Source organism: Ochotona curzoniae, unplaced genomic scaffold (genome assembly GCF_017591425.1).
Source record: "Ochotona curzoniae isolate NIBS_2020 unplaced genomic scaffold, NIBS_Ocur_1.0 scaffold_1037, whole genome shotgun sequence".
Lineage (NCBI taxonomy): Eukaryota > Metazoa > Chordata > Mammalia > Lagomorpha > Ochotonidae > Ochotona > Ochotona curzoniae.
Genome location: NW_024467083.1, coordinates 28,571,357 through 28,586,584, shown reverse-complemented (window position 1 = coordinate 28,586,584; position 15,228 = coordinate 28,571,357). Strand labels below are relative to the sequence as shown.

Sequence of the window (15,228 nt, the reverse complement as noted above, 5' to 3'; positions counted from 1 at the left end):
TCCAGAATTAAAAGTCAGTAAATCCATGATATAGCACAGAAAAGGTGTTTTGTGTCACCCACTCTGGGTACTGAAATAGCTCAGGCAAGCAATTCCGTGCTATAGGAAGCAGATCTATAGGATGTGTAGGAGAGCAGTTACACATGTGCTCACTACTAGGCCACACAAGGGGACAGTCATAGAATCTTTGTCAGAGACTCTTGAAGGCTTGCCCTTCACTCTTGATCTGGAAAAGTCTTCCGTTAGGGGCAACATTTCCATGCTAGAGCTTACAGGCACTCACCCAGAGAGAGGGAGAAATGCAAAGAGAGAGAGAGGTCTTCTATCTGCTGGCACACTCCACAGATGCCCAGAATGGATGAAGCCTCAACCAGGTTGAAGCCTGGAGTCAGCAGCTTTTTCTAGGTCTCTCAAGTGAGTGCAGCGGCCCAAGCACTCAGGTCATCTGCCAAGGCTTTCCCAGGTGCCTTAGCCAGGAGCTGGTTGAGAAGTGGGAAACCTAGGACACACACTAGTTCAGATCTTGGAGAAAAAGCAACAAGTTGTTACTTAAAGTGTCAGTGTGCAGAGCAGAGTATGACTCATTATGAACTGCATAAGCTTTTACTTATTTGTTTATTTAGCAAGTTGATGATTTACTCCTCTCTGTGTGACAAGTGAGATCTCAGCTGGGTCCCTTTAGTGGGACTGCCAGGAGCTAGCCAACATGCAAACCTTTACACATCACTTGCCACTTCCTCGGTGGTTTCTCCCATTCTGGGGTTTGCTTGACTTCCCAAGAGGTATGGTTGCCTAGACTGCATTCCCTGTTCCGTTAGTCCAGCCAGTGACTGGAACATCACCCCTGAAGAATGATGAGACCCCTACCATTTCAGACAATAGTTGTTTCCCTTAGGCTTCAGCTCTAGGAAGTTTCAGTTTGAGTTTCCCTTGCGCTTTCAGTTCTCTTTTGTTTGGACTTTGGTTTGGGGCTCTTTAGTTCCATGCCCAATTTTGTTCCTTAACAGCCCTATCCACCAATCCCTTGCAGGCCCCATATCCCTGGCCCCGGCTTACCTTTGTGCATACCAATCCTCGCGACCCTGTACTCCTAGCACTTGTCCCCATGCTACAAAACCATGCTCTGTTCCTTCCTGTCTCTTGCCCTCTGCTCTCCCAGCATCCTGCTCTCTGCTTTGTCTGCTCTCAGCTCTCTCTGCTCCTGCTTCTCGCCCGCGGCCATCTCCCTCTGCACAAAGATCTGGGTCCTTGGCTCTCCCCTCTGTCCTTGGTTCTCCCCCTCCCGGTCCTCAACTCTTGGCCCCTTGCTCTCCTACTGGTCTCCCTCAGAACCCCTTCCTGTTGTTATGGCTGGAACCCTCTCTCTCTTCTTTCTCTCTGCTCTCTGCCTTCTCTCTCTTGCCATGGCCATCTTCCTTTGCCCTGCTTTCCCTTCCCTGCAGCAGCCTCTCCTGCTGGAATAAAGCCCTTCCCTGCAGCCACCTGTACCGCTGCAATGAAGACCTTTTGTGTGATTTGCTGCGTCCTGCGTCTTGGATTAGAGGTGAAAATCCCCAACACACAAACTAGAAGTGAGCTGATAGCCAGGTTTTGCTTTCTCACCAATTTTCAAAACTAAAGTAGTGGCTCCATGCTTCTGAGTCAGCCAGTTTTTCAGTCACCCAGGAACTTCGGATCATTTTTGAAGAACTTCCCCACAGTTTACAGCTGTCACTTGTGGAAGCGTTAAACCTGAAAAGAGTGAAGCATCATTACTGGAAACAGAACGGGTTCTTTCCATAATGGCCTGGAAGCAAATAGAGATGAATATGTGTGAGTCTGCATAGCTGGGCAACAATAGCTTGGGCTAGTGTTGAAGTCCACGAAAACATGACAAAACTGCTGAAAACTTTATAAATTCCCCCAAAGGGCTGCCACAGCTGGTGGTCTATAGATTTTTTCCAAAAGGTGACTCAACGCTCAGGTCCAACGCTCTAGAGGGTTTCTATGTGCGAGTACAAAACACCACTTCCCTGGCTAGAAATCCAGAGTGAACGCTCTGTTTCTTTTTCCCACGCGTGGTTGCAGTGGAAAAGTGGAAGTCCCAATCCACCTGACTACACTTGTGTCTCGCTCCCCTTCCCTAGAAAGCTTGGAAAGCCATGCCCTTCTTCACAAAGGGCGAACCCGCACCAGACGCAGCCAGGTACCCCGCACCGCAGGTCGCACGCCCACCAGAGCACGCAGGTGCTCACCGTGCAGCAAATCGCCTCTTCCTGGCAACCAGCAAGATGCTGTCGCATTGGGAGAAGACACAGCACCGGAGAGAGGTTCCCCGGCCGGGGCAGGGCGGGAGGCTGCGGGCACCAGGGAGACCCGGAGACGGCCCCGGCGAGGAGGAGCTGAGAGCTGAGGCGCCGGCAGCTCCCGCAGCTCCCGCAGCTCCCGCAGCTCCCGCAGCACAGCTCCCGCGCAGGGCGCCCACGGCCCGCGGGAGTCGCTGTGCAGCGCGGCCTTGAGCGCCTCAGGAAGGCGGCAGCGCCTCCCGGCCGCAGCCTGTGGCGGCTGCAGGGCCTTGGTGTGGGGCGGGCCTCGGTGCCCTGCTCCCCAAGCTAGGAGCAGCGACAAAGGCGAGTGCTGGGACGCCGGCTGCTCACACTGGGACTCGGCGTCCGGTCAGCGGGAATCGGCGGTTCCCCGTCGCCGAGGCTCGGACGGTGCGTCCCGCGCTCCTTCTCTTCCCGGGGACCGAGTGCAAGCAGGCGGCGTGCTGAGGAAGGCGAGGGAGGCCCTGGTACAATTGTGTGGTGTGGCGGTTTCCGTAGTGTAGTGGTTATCACGTTCGCCTCACACGCGAAAGGTCCCCGGTTCGAAACCGGGCGGAAACATTGTTGTTTTGGGTTACCACCTAACGAAAATGAATGTAGTGACTGTCATGATAAACGGAAAGGTCGCCACCTGTTGCTGACTCCCCATGCAGTCTTGGCTGCTCCACTGGACCGCGCACAGGTGAGGATCCTGGAAAAAAAAATCTTGGCATTGTCCTGGGTCCCCCCCCCCCCGAATATTAAAGCAGTGTGAGGCAGGAATCAAGATATTTCAGATCTGTTTCTTCCTCACCTTGTGACTTCTAAATTTAAAAAATCTTTTTTAAATGAGTCTAAATTTGCATCTGGATCCCAAAGCACATGTCCTCAGTGTTCCTATCCACACCAATTAAACATCCCTTAGTGTAGAATCCTCAGGAAATTAGATGACACTAACCAGCTCTGTCTTAGCTGGTTTGGGGCTGCTGTGTCCACCCTGTGCCTTCTCTCCAGGGAGGGCTTTAGCACTCTGCTGTTGGATAACTCTTCATGGAAGAGCTTGAGTGGCCAGCATTGAAGAAACCAGAGGGCACATCACCCTGTATCTGCCTGTTGCCCAAGCACAGGCCCAAGGCGCTCCTCTCCTCAGGTCTTCCTCCCCAAACCTCACCTGTCCTACACCCTCAGTGAGGCCTCTAAGCATTCGTCACCCTTGGGGTATCTGTCTGCTTCAGGTCTTTCCTTTCACCTGGACTGGAAGCTTTGACCCAAGGCCCAGCATGGAAATCAGAGATCAGCAGCGCCTGAGCCTTCACCTGGACCTCATGGATTCACTGAGAGCACAGGAGGTATGATAACATTCTTAGATGCAGATGTCCTGTAATGCAGGAGCACACAGGAACCTAGCTCGCCCCAGCCAGGGTCTTTCTGGAGGGTGGACATTGCACCTGAGCCCAAGATCTAATCCCTGTGGCGTTGTAGCCTTACCTGAAGAAGGCCAAGTCCTGAGCGGGCAGATTCATCAGCATGTTTTATTTCCCAATGACAGTGGGACTTTCCAACCCTACATTGCCTTGGCTGACAGTGACCACCTTCCTTAGTGATGAATTGCTGCATACGGACCAGGATTATCGAGTCATCCACTCCAGCAGAAGAAATAAATGCTGGTATACAGGTACAAGTTCATATCCCGGCTGCTCTACTTCCCTTCCAGCTCCCTGCTTGTGGCCTGGGAAAACAGTCTTGAGTGGCCCAAAATCTTGGGACCCTGTGCCTATGTGTGAGACCCAGAAGTTCCTTGCTCCTGGCTTCAGATCGGCTCAGCTCTGGCCATTGCAGCCACTTGGGGAGTGAACCAGTGGACAGAAGGTCTCTGTATCTCTATCTTCTTCTCCGTGTAAATCTGCCTCTCCAATAGAAAAAAAAATGAATATTAACAAATTATGGTTTGAGTGGTATAGTTAGCTTTCCGATAAAAAATAAATCTTATAACAAAATATGGTTTGAATGGTGTAGCATCCCTCTCGAGTGCTGACATCCCACGTGGGTGCTGCTTTGAGTCCCAGCTGTCCCACTTCTGGTCCAGTTCCCTGCTAATGTCCTGGGAAAGCAGCAGAATATGGCCTGGGCCTTGGGCTCCTGCACCCACATGGGTGACCCAAATGAAGCTCCTGGCTCCCAGATTTGGACCAACCCAGCCCTGGCTGATGCAACCGTTTGGAGAGTGAGCCAATGGATGAAGAATCTCTGTCTCTCCTTCTCTCTTTCTTTGTAACTCTTTCAAGTAAAATAAATAAATCTTTAAAATATATAAATATTTATATATTTATATATTATATATTATATATTATATATTTATATATTATATATTTATATATAATATATATATATTATATATAGTTTATCCAGAGAAAACTGAATGTAAAAGTCTGAGAGGGAAACTAAGCTGGGGCTTGCCGCAGTAACCTCCCACCTGTGACACGAATACCCATGTCGGAGTGTTGTTTCAAGTCCTGGCTTCTCCTACTAATGGATCTAGAAAGACAGTGGATGATGGTCCTAGTGCTTGGGCCCCTGTCTTCCATGTCTGGGGCCTAGACAAAGTTCCTGCCTGCCAGATTCAGCTTGATCCAGTCCTGATGCTCTGGCCTTTTAGAAGAATGCATAGATGAAAGATCCTTTTTATTTAAATATAAGTTTTATTTTATTTTTAATATTGTTTACATAGGGCCTGGCATGAGAGAGTAATGGTTAAACTCCTCGCCTTGCATGCGCCAGGATCCCATATGGTCGCTGGTTCTAATCCTGGTGGCCCTGCATCCCATCCAGCTCCCTGCTTGTGGCCTTCCAGCTCCCTGCTTGTGGCCTGGGAAAGCAGTTGAAGACAGCCCAAATCGTTAGGATCCTGCACCTGCATGAGGGACCTGAAACAGTTCCTGGCTCCTTGCTTCGGATTGGCTCAGCTTCAGGTGTTGTGGTCACTTGGGGAGTGAACCATCAGAAGGAAGATCTTCGTTTCTGTCTCTCCTCCTCTCTGTATATCCATCTTTCCAGTAAAAACAAAAGAAAAAGCTATTGTTTACATAGTTGAGAGGATGCGCACCCATGTGGGCCTCCAATTATGGAGAGGAAGGTTAAAATATGGAGGAAGGCAGATGGCACAACTATTTCAGTTCTTCTTCTTCTTTTTTTTTTTTTTTTTTCCCTCTCTGTATCCACAGTGAGGAGAGGAACAAAGAGAAGGGGAAGGCTGCTCCTTATTGTGAAACTACATCAGCACCCAGGGATTGGGTGACGATCATTAGAGACTAATAAGGGGGCCTTAGAGATCCGATGTGAGGAAGAATGTTCTGAGGGTGCCATTTGAGTGGTTTTGATGGTTCTAAGACATTGTCAGCTTTTATTTTATTTTATTTTATTTTATTTTATTTTATTTTATTTTATTTTATTTTATTTTATTTTATTTTAGATATTCTTTACATACTTGACAAGAATGCAGGCCCAAGAGGATCACTGAATAGGGTGGGGAATCATGGTATAGGCGAAAGTGAGTGGGACAAATGCTTCCAATGTTCCTTTTCTTCTCTTTTTTCCTGTGTGGAGGAGTAGAGGGGAAGACGCAAGGTAAGGGAAGGAGAGGAAGCTGTTTCCAGCTTCCAGACTACATCCTACCCAGGAGAGAAAATCTTTCCAAGGCCTATTGGTTAACCAGGTCCACCTTAGTGCATCCACAGACCCAGACACTTGATGCAAAGTTTTGCTAGAAAAACTGTGCAATCTGTTCTGCTTTCCATCCTCTGACACTGCGCTTGACAGCCCCTGCGGACTTAGATGAGATGGCTGCCATGTCCCTCTTTTGCATTAGAGCATGCTGTTCAATGCACACCCATCAGCAACCAAGAAGGCCCAGTCCCAATACAGGTACTCCAAGATGGGACCACACATCCTGTGATTGCCTGTGGCCAGGATTTGAGTTCAGTGGTCTAGCTGGGGAGTCTCCCAAGAAATCTTGCCTGAGGTTACCGCAGACTTGACTCTTGTGTCACTAGCTAGGGCAGATTCAGGAGAAATTTGTCACTTGCACCAGCCAGCACACATATTGGTAAATGCAGCTGCCTGGTCAATTCTGCTTCAGCCTCATATCTCACATAAACCAACAGGTGTTTTGGCCTAGTCCAACCCAGCTGGCCACAGACCGGGTCTTAACACACACCAGTGGATACCAAAGCCTAGTTGGAGCAAGCCTCATAACCCCCACTGGAGATACATCCAGCCCTGGTTTTGGTGCATGCTGGCGTGTTTGGCTTAGCTCAGCCTGACCCACTCCCAGACCCAGCCCAGACATATGTCAATGGGTGCTGCTGCCTTGTCCAGACTGGCCTACTCCCAGCCCTGGCTCTCGCATTTACAAGCAGGAAGTACAGCCTAGCAAGAGAGTGCTCACAGTTTTTCTGCTAGGCCCATTCTCACTTGTTCTTTAGTACAGCCTGACATGTCTTGCACCCAGCAGGCATTGCAGCCTAGCCCAGCTAACCTGCACCCATTTTGGTTTTTTCACATGCCAGTGAGTACAGCAGCCTAGTCTTCCCCCAATCCCAGCTCTCACATGCACAAGTGAAGCAACAGCCTAACAGGGGTATCCCTGAAGTTCCCTACCAGACCTAAGTCTGTGCGTGCCAGTGAGTGCTGCAGCCCAATTTGGCATAGCCTACTTCCAGTCTCAGCATTCACAAGCAATCACTGCAGCCCGATTCAGTTGTCCCATCCCCAGTCCCAGCTCTCATTAACAAGTTCAGCAGCCTAGTTCAACCTGGCCCATCCCCAGCTGCAACCTTCAAATTGAACTTGCAGGTGTTGCAGCCCAAACCAACCTGATCTACACCCCATTTTGGTTCTTATCATGCCAGCGTGTGCTGTGAATGAGACAACCCCAACCTTCCCCTAGACCTGTTCCACACTTATGCCAAGAGGTGTTTAGCCCAGCCTGGCTTAGCATGTCCCCAGATCAGGTCTCACACTCACCAGTGGGAGCTGCAGCCTAACAAGAGTTCCCAAGGTTCTACCACAAGTTCTGCTCCCACTCCAGATCTCACACATGCTGGCAGGTTCCCCAGTCCTGCTTTGCATTGTCTGCCCTTAGTCCAGGGCTTTTCATGTGCCAGCAGGTACTGCAGCCTGGCCCAGCCCAGCCTTATTCCAGTCCAGCTCCTGCAAGTGTCAGTGAGTTCTATGGTCCATCCAGTCCTGTTCTTATGCAAACTTGTGGGTACCGCAGTTCCACAGAAGCAAGCCCACAGATACTCTACAGAAACTGCCCCCCCCATTTGTTTCTTTGCATTCCAGTGGGTGTCGGAGCCCAGCCTAACATGGTCTACCATCAGCCCTGACACCCATGGGTGGGTACTACACAAACAACCTAGCCCAGTCAGATACCCCATCCCAGCCCCAGATTGTGTATGTGCTGTTGAGTGCTGGGTGACGCTACTTAGCCCAGTCCAGGTCTCCCACGTGGACGTGTGGCTAGACCCAGACATGCCCTCATTTCTCTCCTCTAAACCACTTCATCTCAGTTCTTTTGCCTATCTCCAAGTGAAGTGACCTGGTCCATGAAAGTCCCTAGAAGCCCACTCCAACACATCCCCAATCTCACTCCCCTAGGGATTCTGCAGGCCCCTGCCAACTGCCAGCAGCACACAGTGGACATGAGGGATGGGGCAGCATATCCTGGTCTGGTTTCCCCTGCCTCTTTGTATATCATTAGAAAAGAGGGGAAAAATAGAATAGGCAAATATGCTAGCACATAACTATAATTAATACAGATTTAGCATTAACCAGGCCAGAATGCCCACCAGCTACTGGATGCTTTTCTCTCAGCAGTGTAACAGTTGCCTAGGTGCAAGGCAATGCAGGCAGTTGCCTACAGCTGGGGTAAATAGAGGATCTTTCTTCTCTGTCTCTCTCCCCCTCCCTCACTCCTTCTCCTTTTCCTTTTTTCCCTCTCTCTGTCTTTGTCTCTCTTGTCAACCCCTGCCTATACTCTGCCTTTCAAACACATTTATAAATCTTTTAAAAATAGGAAGAAAAGTTGGAGACTTGGCCTCAGCTGTGCTCTTTGCTTCCCCATTCATCCCGTGAGCCTTCCTCTACCTGCTGGCCCCCTCTTGCAACATGATTCCTTGCCTCTCTGAGGATTCTACCATCAAGAATGATGTCACTGCCAGATCTAATTCTGGCAACCCTGCTTCCTATCCACCTCCCTGCTTGTGGCCTGGGAAAGCAGTCAAAACTGGCCCAAAACCTTGGGATCCCTCATCCCACAAGGGAGTCGTGGAAGAAGCTCCTGGCTCCTGGCTTCAGATCGGTGCAGGTCCAGTTGTTGAAGTTACTTGGGGAGTGAATCAGTGGATGGGAGATTTTCCTCTCTGCCTCTCATTCTCTCTGTATAGCTGACTTTTCAATAAAAAATAAATAAGTCTTTAAAAAAAAAAGGAATGAAATCACTAATACCAAATCAGCGGGTGTATCTGATCATAGACTGTGACACTCCAAAAATGTGAGCTGAAACACAATTTTTTTTTAAAAGATGAAACAACTTTCTTTCAAGCCCAGTGCAAAGAGCTTCTTCAAGCATTCTCCAGGTTCCTTTTTTTCTACATTTTTTAACAGACTTGAGGGGAGGGGACAGGAGCAGTACAGTGGCTCATCATGCTAATCTTCCACCAGAAAGCATTGACAGCCCATGTGGATACCAGTTCAAGTACTAGCTGCTCCACTTTCAATCCAACTCCCTGCTCATGTGGGAAAGAAGTAGAAGAAGGCCCAATTCCTTGGGTCCCAACACCCATGTGGGAGACCAGAAAGAAGTCTGTGGGCAATGGTCCAAACGTGGAAAGAAGTATGAGACCAAGGCCAAGGCCTAGAGGTGAGGATCCGCAGTTGGGATATGATCCAAGGCCACAGAAATAACTGTGTTTTCAGGACACCCTAGAGACAATCGCACACCTAGTGATTTCTGTCCTTGGGTCTGGCCGTGATTTCTGGATCATCAAGCATTGGCTGGATAACATGACTGTGGAGAGAGTTGCAGTTATTAAACTTTGTATCATATCAATTCCTGTAATTTGACTCCCTGAGCTGCTCAATAAGAAGCTGACACAGCTACTCTGTAGAGTCATCCTTTCCTCCTTCTTCAATTCAGAGGAGGCTTCCTTTTAGACACCTGCTTTTATGATCTGTATCTTATGTCTGTCTCTGTTCCTATTTTCTTAATTGTGTGAAACCTCCCTTTACAATCCTGTTTGTTAGACTGTGCCAGGTCCTGTACTTGCTAATATATACAAGAATCTGGTCTGGGAACACCTCAAAGTTTCTTTGGGGATCTCCCCAATGGAAATGCCAGACTCTGAACCCTAATCACAAAAAGACAGAGGACAGAACAAGTCAATCAACCACCTCAGTCATATGTTGGCAGTGAAGAACTAGGCAGAGACTCTATGATGGACTATGTCAATCAGTGGATTCTTCAACGACTTCATCATGATTGGAGTGGCGAGATTGGCAGCGATTCATAACTGGTGAACTATCAAAACCACTTGGCAAGAATCTCAGAGCATGCCCCACAACAGGGACCTGGAATGGGTGGGAGACTGGGTGGGGCTTCTCCCTTAAAATCCCCCTTTACCTCAGATATATGAAGGAAATAATATGGAAATAATAGTCTTACTTGTTTTCCTGTAGCCCTTGAACCTTTTTACCCTAATTAACTATGTAAAGATTGTCAAATAATAATAATTTTTAAATCCTGGCTGTGCTGTGCCCTGTGTGGTACATTCTTCTGTGTGTGTTTCAGGATTCCTCAGCTACAGGGACAGAAAGCAGATGCCAGGTGGGAGGGAGGGGGGAGTCCGGTCACAGGGGTGACAACAGACAAGGGCTTCTGTGATCTAAACCTGTGTTTGGGCCCTCAAAAGACAAAAGGGATATTCACTTCCCAAACACTTATTTCATTTTTCTTTGTTCGTTTTAGTTAATTTTGGTCAAGTCTACCTTGGCTTAGCAGAGTAAAGCATTCTGGTGTATTTGCGTGGTGGTCACTCTCATCTCCCTGGTACATCTATTACAGGGTTTTTAATGCATGTTGACATTTGCTAGAGTGATAAAACCAAGGTGGACAAGGAAAGAATACTTCTTTTGCATTTGTATTTCTTCAAGGAACCTGAGGTTGTGCAGTAGGATTTCCATGGTCTAATGGTGAAGCTCTTTTGCTATTTAGGATTAGGAGAATTCAGCCAAGGGTCCCGGGTGGGTTCCGGGCAGGGATGGTGAACACTCTGGACTAGGAATGGGGCGATCAGAGTCCAGGGTCCCGTGGACTTTGCTGTGTGATGTGGGGTGAGGCCAATGTTATTGCTTGAATGACTTTGTTGTCTGCACACACACAGCCCCTCTTGAATACCTTGACACATGTGCAGTTTTGCAAATGGTGTGATTTGTGGTTATGATAGATTAAGAGAAGCCGGGATGGAGCGTCCTGGGCCTGTCTCTGAGAAAACACTCGTGTTTGTGCACCTGTCAGAGCCCTGGCCGCGAGCTGCGATGTTTTGTACTGAGTCTTGTGTCCCAGCGGATGAGTATGGTCTGGCTTGAGTCATTCACAGAAATAATCTCCATGGTTGACTTTATGTTTGTTTTTCAATTCGTCAAATATACTCGTTCTCTATGTAAAATGTATGTAAAAGGATAGGAGAAACGTGGGTTCCATGGTGTAATGGTGAGCACTCTGGACTCTGAATCCAGCGATCCGAGTTCAAATCTCGGTGGGACCTTGTGAGTTTTTCCTGTTGAGTTGGGATTCGGTTTCTGTGCTCCATCTTTTTATTTTCGTGGGAGAGGCAGCCAGCTCCACCGAGCACTGTTCCGAGCCTCGTGTTTCCGGCTCTATGCCCGGGACATCGCAGGATCTGCCCTGCGCTCTCTCCGGTCCCCAAATACCCCCTGAGTTCGGGTTCTCACTGCGCCCGGTCCCCAGGAAAATGATCGACCCTAGGCTATCCCCGTGCTGGGCGAGGCCGAGGCTCCTGCACTCGCCGCGAACGGAGCGACGGAGGCTCCCGCGGGGCACTCGGCCCCACCTGAGCTGTCGCCTGTGCCCGAGGACTCTGCCGGGCGACCACCACGGCGATGGGGGGATGCTCGGACAGTCCCGCAGCAGGCCCAGGAGGTGGGTCCGCGCTGACTCCCGGTGGGACCGCTTGCCGGGTGAAAGACGCTCGGGGGCTCTGTTGGTCCCGCGGTCGGTGTGCAGCGCTCCGCCTTCCCGCACCGGATCCCGCGCGCTGCGGGGTGCTGCGGGGTGCTGCGGGGTGCTGCGGGGTGCTGCGGGGCGGGGCGGTTTTGTCAGGCTCGGGTCCACCGGGGTTGGCCGATCCCCGCGGTGGATTCGAGGCGGCGCCCGGTCGCTCCCCTTGGCCGCGCACTCCCAGGACCCAGAAACCTTGGGGTTTAGGTGGGTGAAGAAGGGCGACAGCTGTTTTTCAAGGCTGAGAGGATGGGTCGCGCGATTTACAGAGAGAAGGAGAAAAAGAGAGAAAGAGAGAAAGGGAGAGAGCTCTTCCATCCGCTGGCTCATTCCCAAAATGACCACAACAGCCGGAGCTGAGATGATCCAAGCCAGGAGCTTTTTCCAGGTCTCCCGACCCAACGCTTTGGGCCATCTCCCACTGCTTCCCCAGTGCTCATGTGAAAAGCCAGTCTTGCAGGACTCATATGAATAGCCAGTGCTAGCCCAGCTATCACCTCAGCTCCAGGAGTTCGGGAATCCAGCTGTGGCGGGAGTGCATTCCTCTATAGAGGTGACTCCCGGGACAACTAGAGCCTTGAGAACCTGCATCTGCAACTTACTGGCTGCAGGATGAGGTGCATCCCCCACAATGGGCCAGCTTCGTCACTGCCTTATTTAAGCCAAAAGATTAAGCCAAAGAACTATGAAGCAGCAGAAAGGGAAGACAATAGAGTCCTAAGCGTGGTGTTGCTACAAGGAGAGAACCTGCTTTCGATGACAGCATTACAGAAGCAAGACCACCAATGAGACCGTCCAAACCGGCTAGCATCTTGGCCAAAAAAAACCACACTTCCAAATGGGGGCACAGGAATCACCCAGCCATTTCCTAGTTTGTTGAGAGACCACTGATCGGGAATGTCTTCCCACACATTCTCAGCAGCCCAGACAAGAGTCAAGGAATGCTTAAAAACCCAAGACCTTAGAAAAATCTTAGTGCCTCTTCCTCTCTAGTGAAGAGGCACCCCGTCTCCTGGATCCCTCCCAGGAGATGCTTTTCCTTCCCTCCTCTTCCACTATTCACCTGTTCGTTCACTTCACAATTAAAACTTCTCAGCCTGCAACTGACTCCCAGCTTTTTATTTCTATACCAAGCTGAGGAATAAGTGCACAAACTTTGCAGGGAACAACCAAGAAGCCCATGACCACTTGAAAGAAAGGAAGTAATCTTTATTTAAGCCAGATGGCCTCAGCCAGGGTCCCCCCACAAAAGACTGAGTACTAAATGTCCCCTGTCAGAAGTTTCTATAGTGCAAATATACAAGTTTCTACACCAGGAGCAAGCAAGAAGGGAGATATCAGAAGAAAAGACTATTAGCTTTGAGGTGTCACAACATTAGACCAGAGTTCTCAGTGCTTTCTGTGTGGTGGACATTTAATCTTAGTGTTTGACAGTACTGGCCTTGTCGCTCTTGACTCAGAGCAAGCCTATCTCTCCATGTCTGCCATGCGAGCCATTCTCTTCATGATCTGTGTGTGAGCTGGTTTTTGTTTGTTTGCTTGCTTGTTTTTGTTTTTGTTTTGAGCAGGTTTTTTGGTGAGGCCTTATGCAAGCCTGATTTTTCTCCTTCAAAAGTAGACCGATCTCTTCCGAAAGACACTGGCATCACCCAGAGCCGCTTGCTGGAGACTCAGGATTGGCAGCGCTGTAGCTGGAGGAATCCCAGCTGGTGTTCCCGTGCCTCAAGCTCCCTTAGGACTTGCTGGCCACCCACACAGGGGATGAACCCTCCGAGTTTGGCCACCGAGTTCTGGATGTAGAGTCACAGAGGCATGGGTCCAATTCCCCAGGCCCACATCACCACACACCTGTTGGTTGTGCTGTCCCAGGAATCTCCAGGGGTTGTCTGGTTTCCCTTACAGGCCTCTCCCCCAGGAATGTGCCCCCCGTGGCTACAGACTCCTCTTGGTCCTCCTCAGCTCCAGGTCTGTTTCCTGTAAGACTGCACATAGTCCTTTCATTTTCTTGTGGCTTATGACACTGGTTTATAATCAACTCTTAAGAGAATAGCATTTTTTTTTTACCCTGGCGTGATAGCCTAGTAACTAAAGTTCTTGCCTTGCACATGCCTGGATCTCATATGGGCACTGGTTCTAATCCTGGCTATTCCACTTCCCATCTAGCTCCTTGCTTGGAAAAATGGAAAGTATTTCTCTCTATATCTCCTTTTCTTTGTATATCATCTGCCTTTCCAATATAAATAAATAGATTTTTACTTTTTATACTTTATTTTAATAAGAAATTCATTTTTTGATGATGTTTACATAGATGAGAGCAATGCACGCCCATGTACCATCCACTGGGGTTGGGAAGGTCAGGGAAAAGAGGAAAGTGGATGAGACAATTGTCCACAATCTCCTTTTTTCTTCCTACATCTGGGAAAAGTGTGGAGAGAAGCAGAAAGGGCTGTTCCCAGCAGGACAACCACATCATTACCTGGGAACGCGAGATAGCCACCTGATGTCATCCAGAGCCCCCGATGTGGAGCAAGGATACTGCTCGGTTGTTTTCGAGAGCTCTGAAACGCAGGTGATTTTGTTGCCCCAAGGTTGAGGAAATCCTTCCAAGGTCCATTGGCTGATGTAGTCTGCCTTAGAGTCTCAATTTGCACAGATCTCACTGTGAAAGCTTGACCAGGAGATACTACTCAATTTGTTCTGTCCTCCACGGCACTAGACATCCTCTGCTAGGTCTCTGTGAATTCTGCCTTGTCTACCATGTAGATCTAGGTATGAATCCAGCAATCCAGTTGCAGGGCAAGAGCGTCCCCAAAGAAACAGAAGTGACCCAAACCTGATTCTTCTGTGTGTCATCCACATCAGCCTGTACACACTTGCGGTTGCAGTCACCTGGTGAGTTATATTCCCAGCCTCATACACAAACCAATGGATGCTGCAGCCTGGCATAACTCAGCCACCACATACAACAGTGGAAACAGAAACCTAAACAAAGAAAGTCCCAATAACCTTTGCCAGGACCACCACTTAACCTGGTTTCCATGAACACAAACTTACAGAAGAAAAAAAAAACGCAACCCCAAGACTTCCAACACACAGTCGGTCTAACTTTAAAACACCAAATACCAGGGGAGAGCGCGAACGCAGTCCCCCACTACCACAAATTATGCAGTCGAGTTTCTCACATTTGGGGAAATCGCAGGGGTCAGCACCTCCCAAGTGCAATAGAGGAGCCTCGCCCTGGGAAAACCACCTGCGTGATCATGGTATCTCCCCTGCCAGGTAAGTATGAACAAAACAAACCACGCCGCAACACACATGCGCGCGCCCGACACTTCACACACACGCTCACTCTCACACACACGATCCAGCCCCTCTGCGCCCTCACACGCACAAAACATGCGCGGCGTCCCGAGACACGGTCTCGCACTTTCTCCCACACCACGGAAACCCCCGTCCTCTTCCTGCGGCAGCTGCCGGACCAGCAGCCCCTGCGCCTCCACATCTGCATAAACACGCCCTCTCCGGCCCCGCCCTCACCCGCTCGGCCGGTGCTGAGGAACGCGCCTGTCCCCCTCAGTCCCCTCAGTCCCCTCACTGCCCTCACTGCCCTCAGTCCCCTCAGTCCCCTCACTCCCCTCAGTTCCC

The 15,228-nt window shown here is 49.7% G+C and overlaps 3 non-coding genes across 3 annotated transcripts; 2 read left to right on the top strand and 1 right to left on the bottom strand.

Annotated features, from left to right (window-relative positions):
* The first annotated feature begins 2,794 nt into the window (after positions 1-2,794).
* On the top strand, positions 2,795-2,867 carry TRNAV-CAC. Its single transcript has one exon. It is a non-coding gene; the product is annotated as a tRNA-Val (tRNA).
* Positions 2,868-11,038: 8,171 nt separating this feature from the next.
* TRNAQ-CUG lies at positions 11,039-11,110 on the top strand. The gene has a single exon. It is a non-coding gene; the product is annotated as a tRNA-Gln (tRNA).
* A 3,596-nt stretch (positions 11,111-14,706) lies between these two features.
* On the bottom strand, positions 14,707-14,870 carry LOC121168935. The gene has a single exon (XR_005885799.1). It is a non-coding gene; the product is annotated as a U1 spliceosomal RNA (small nuclear RNA).
* Positions 14,871-15,228: the final 358 nt, after the last annotated feature.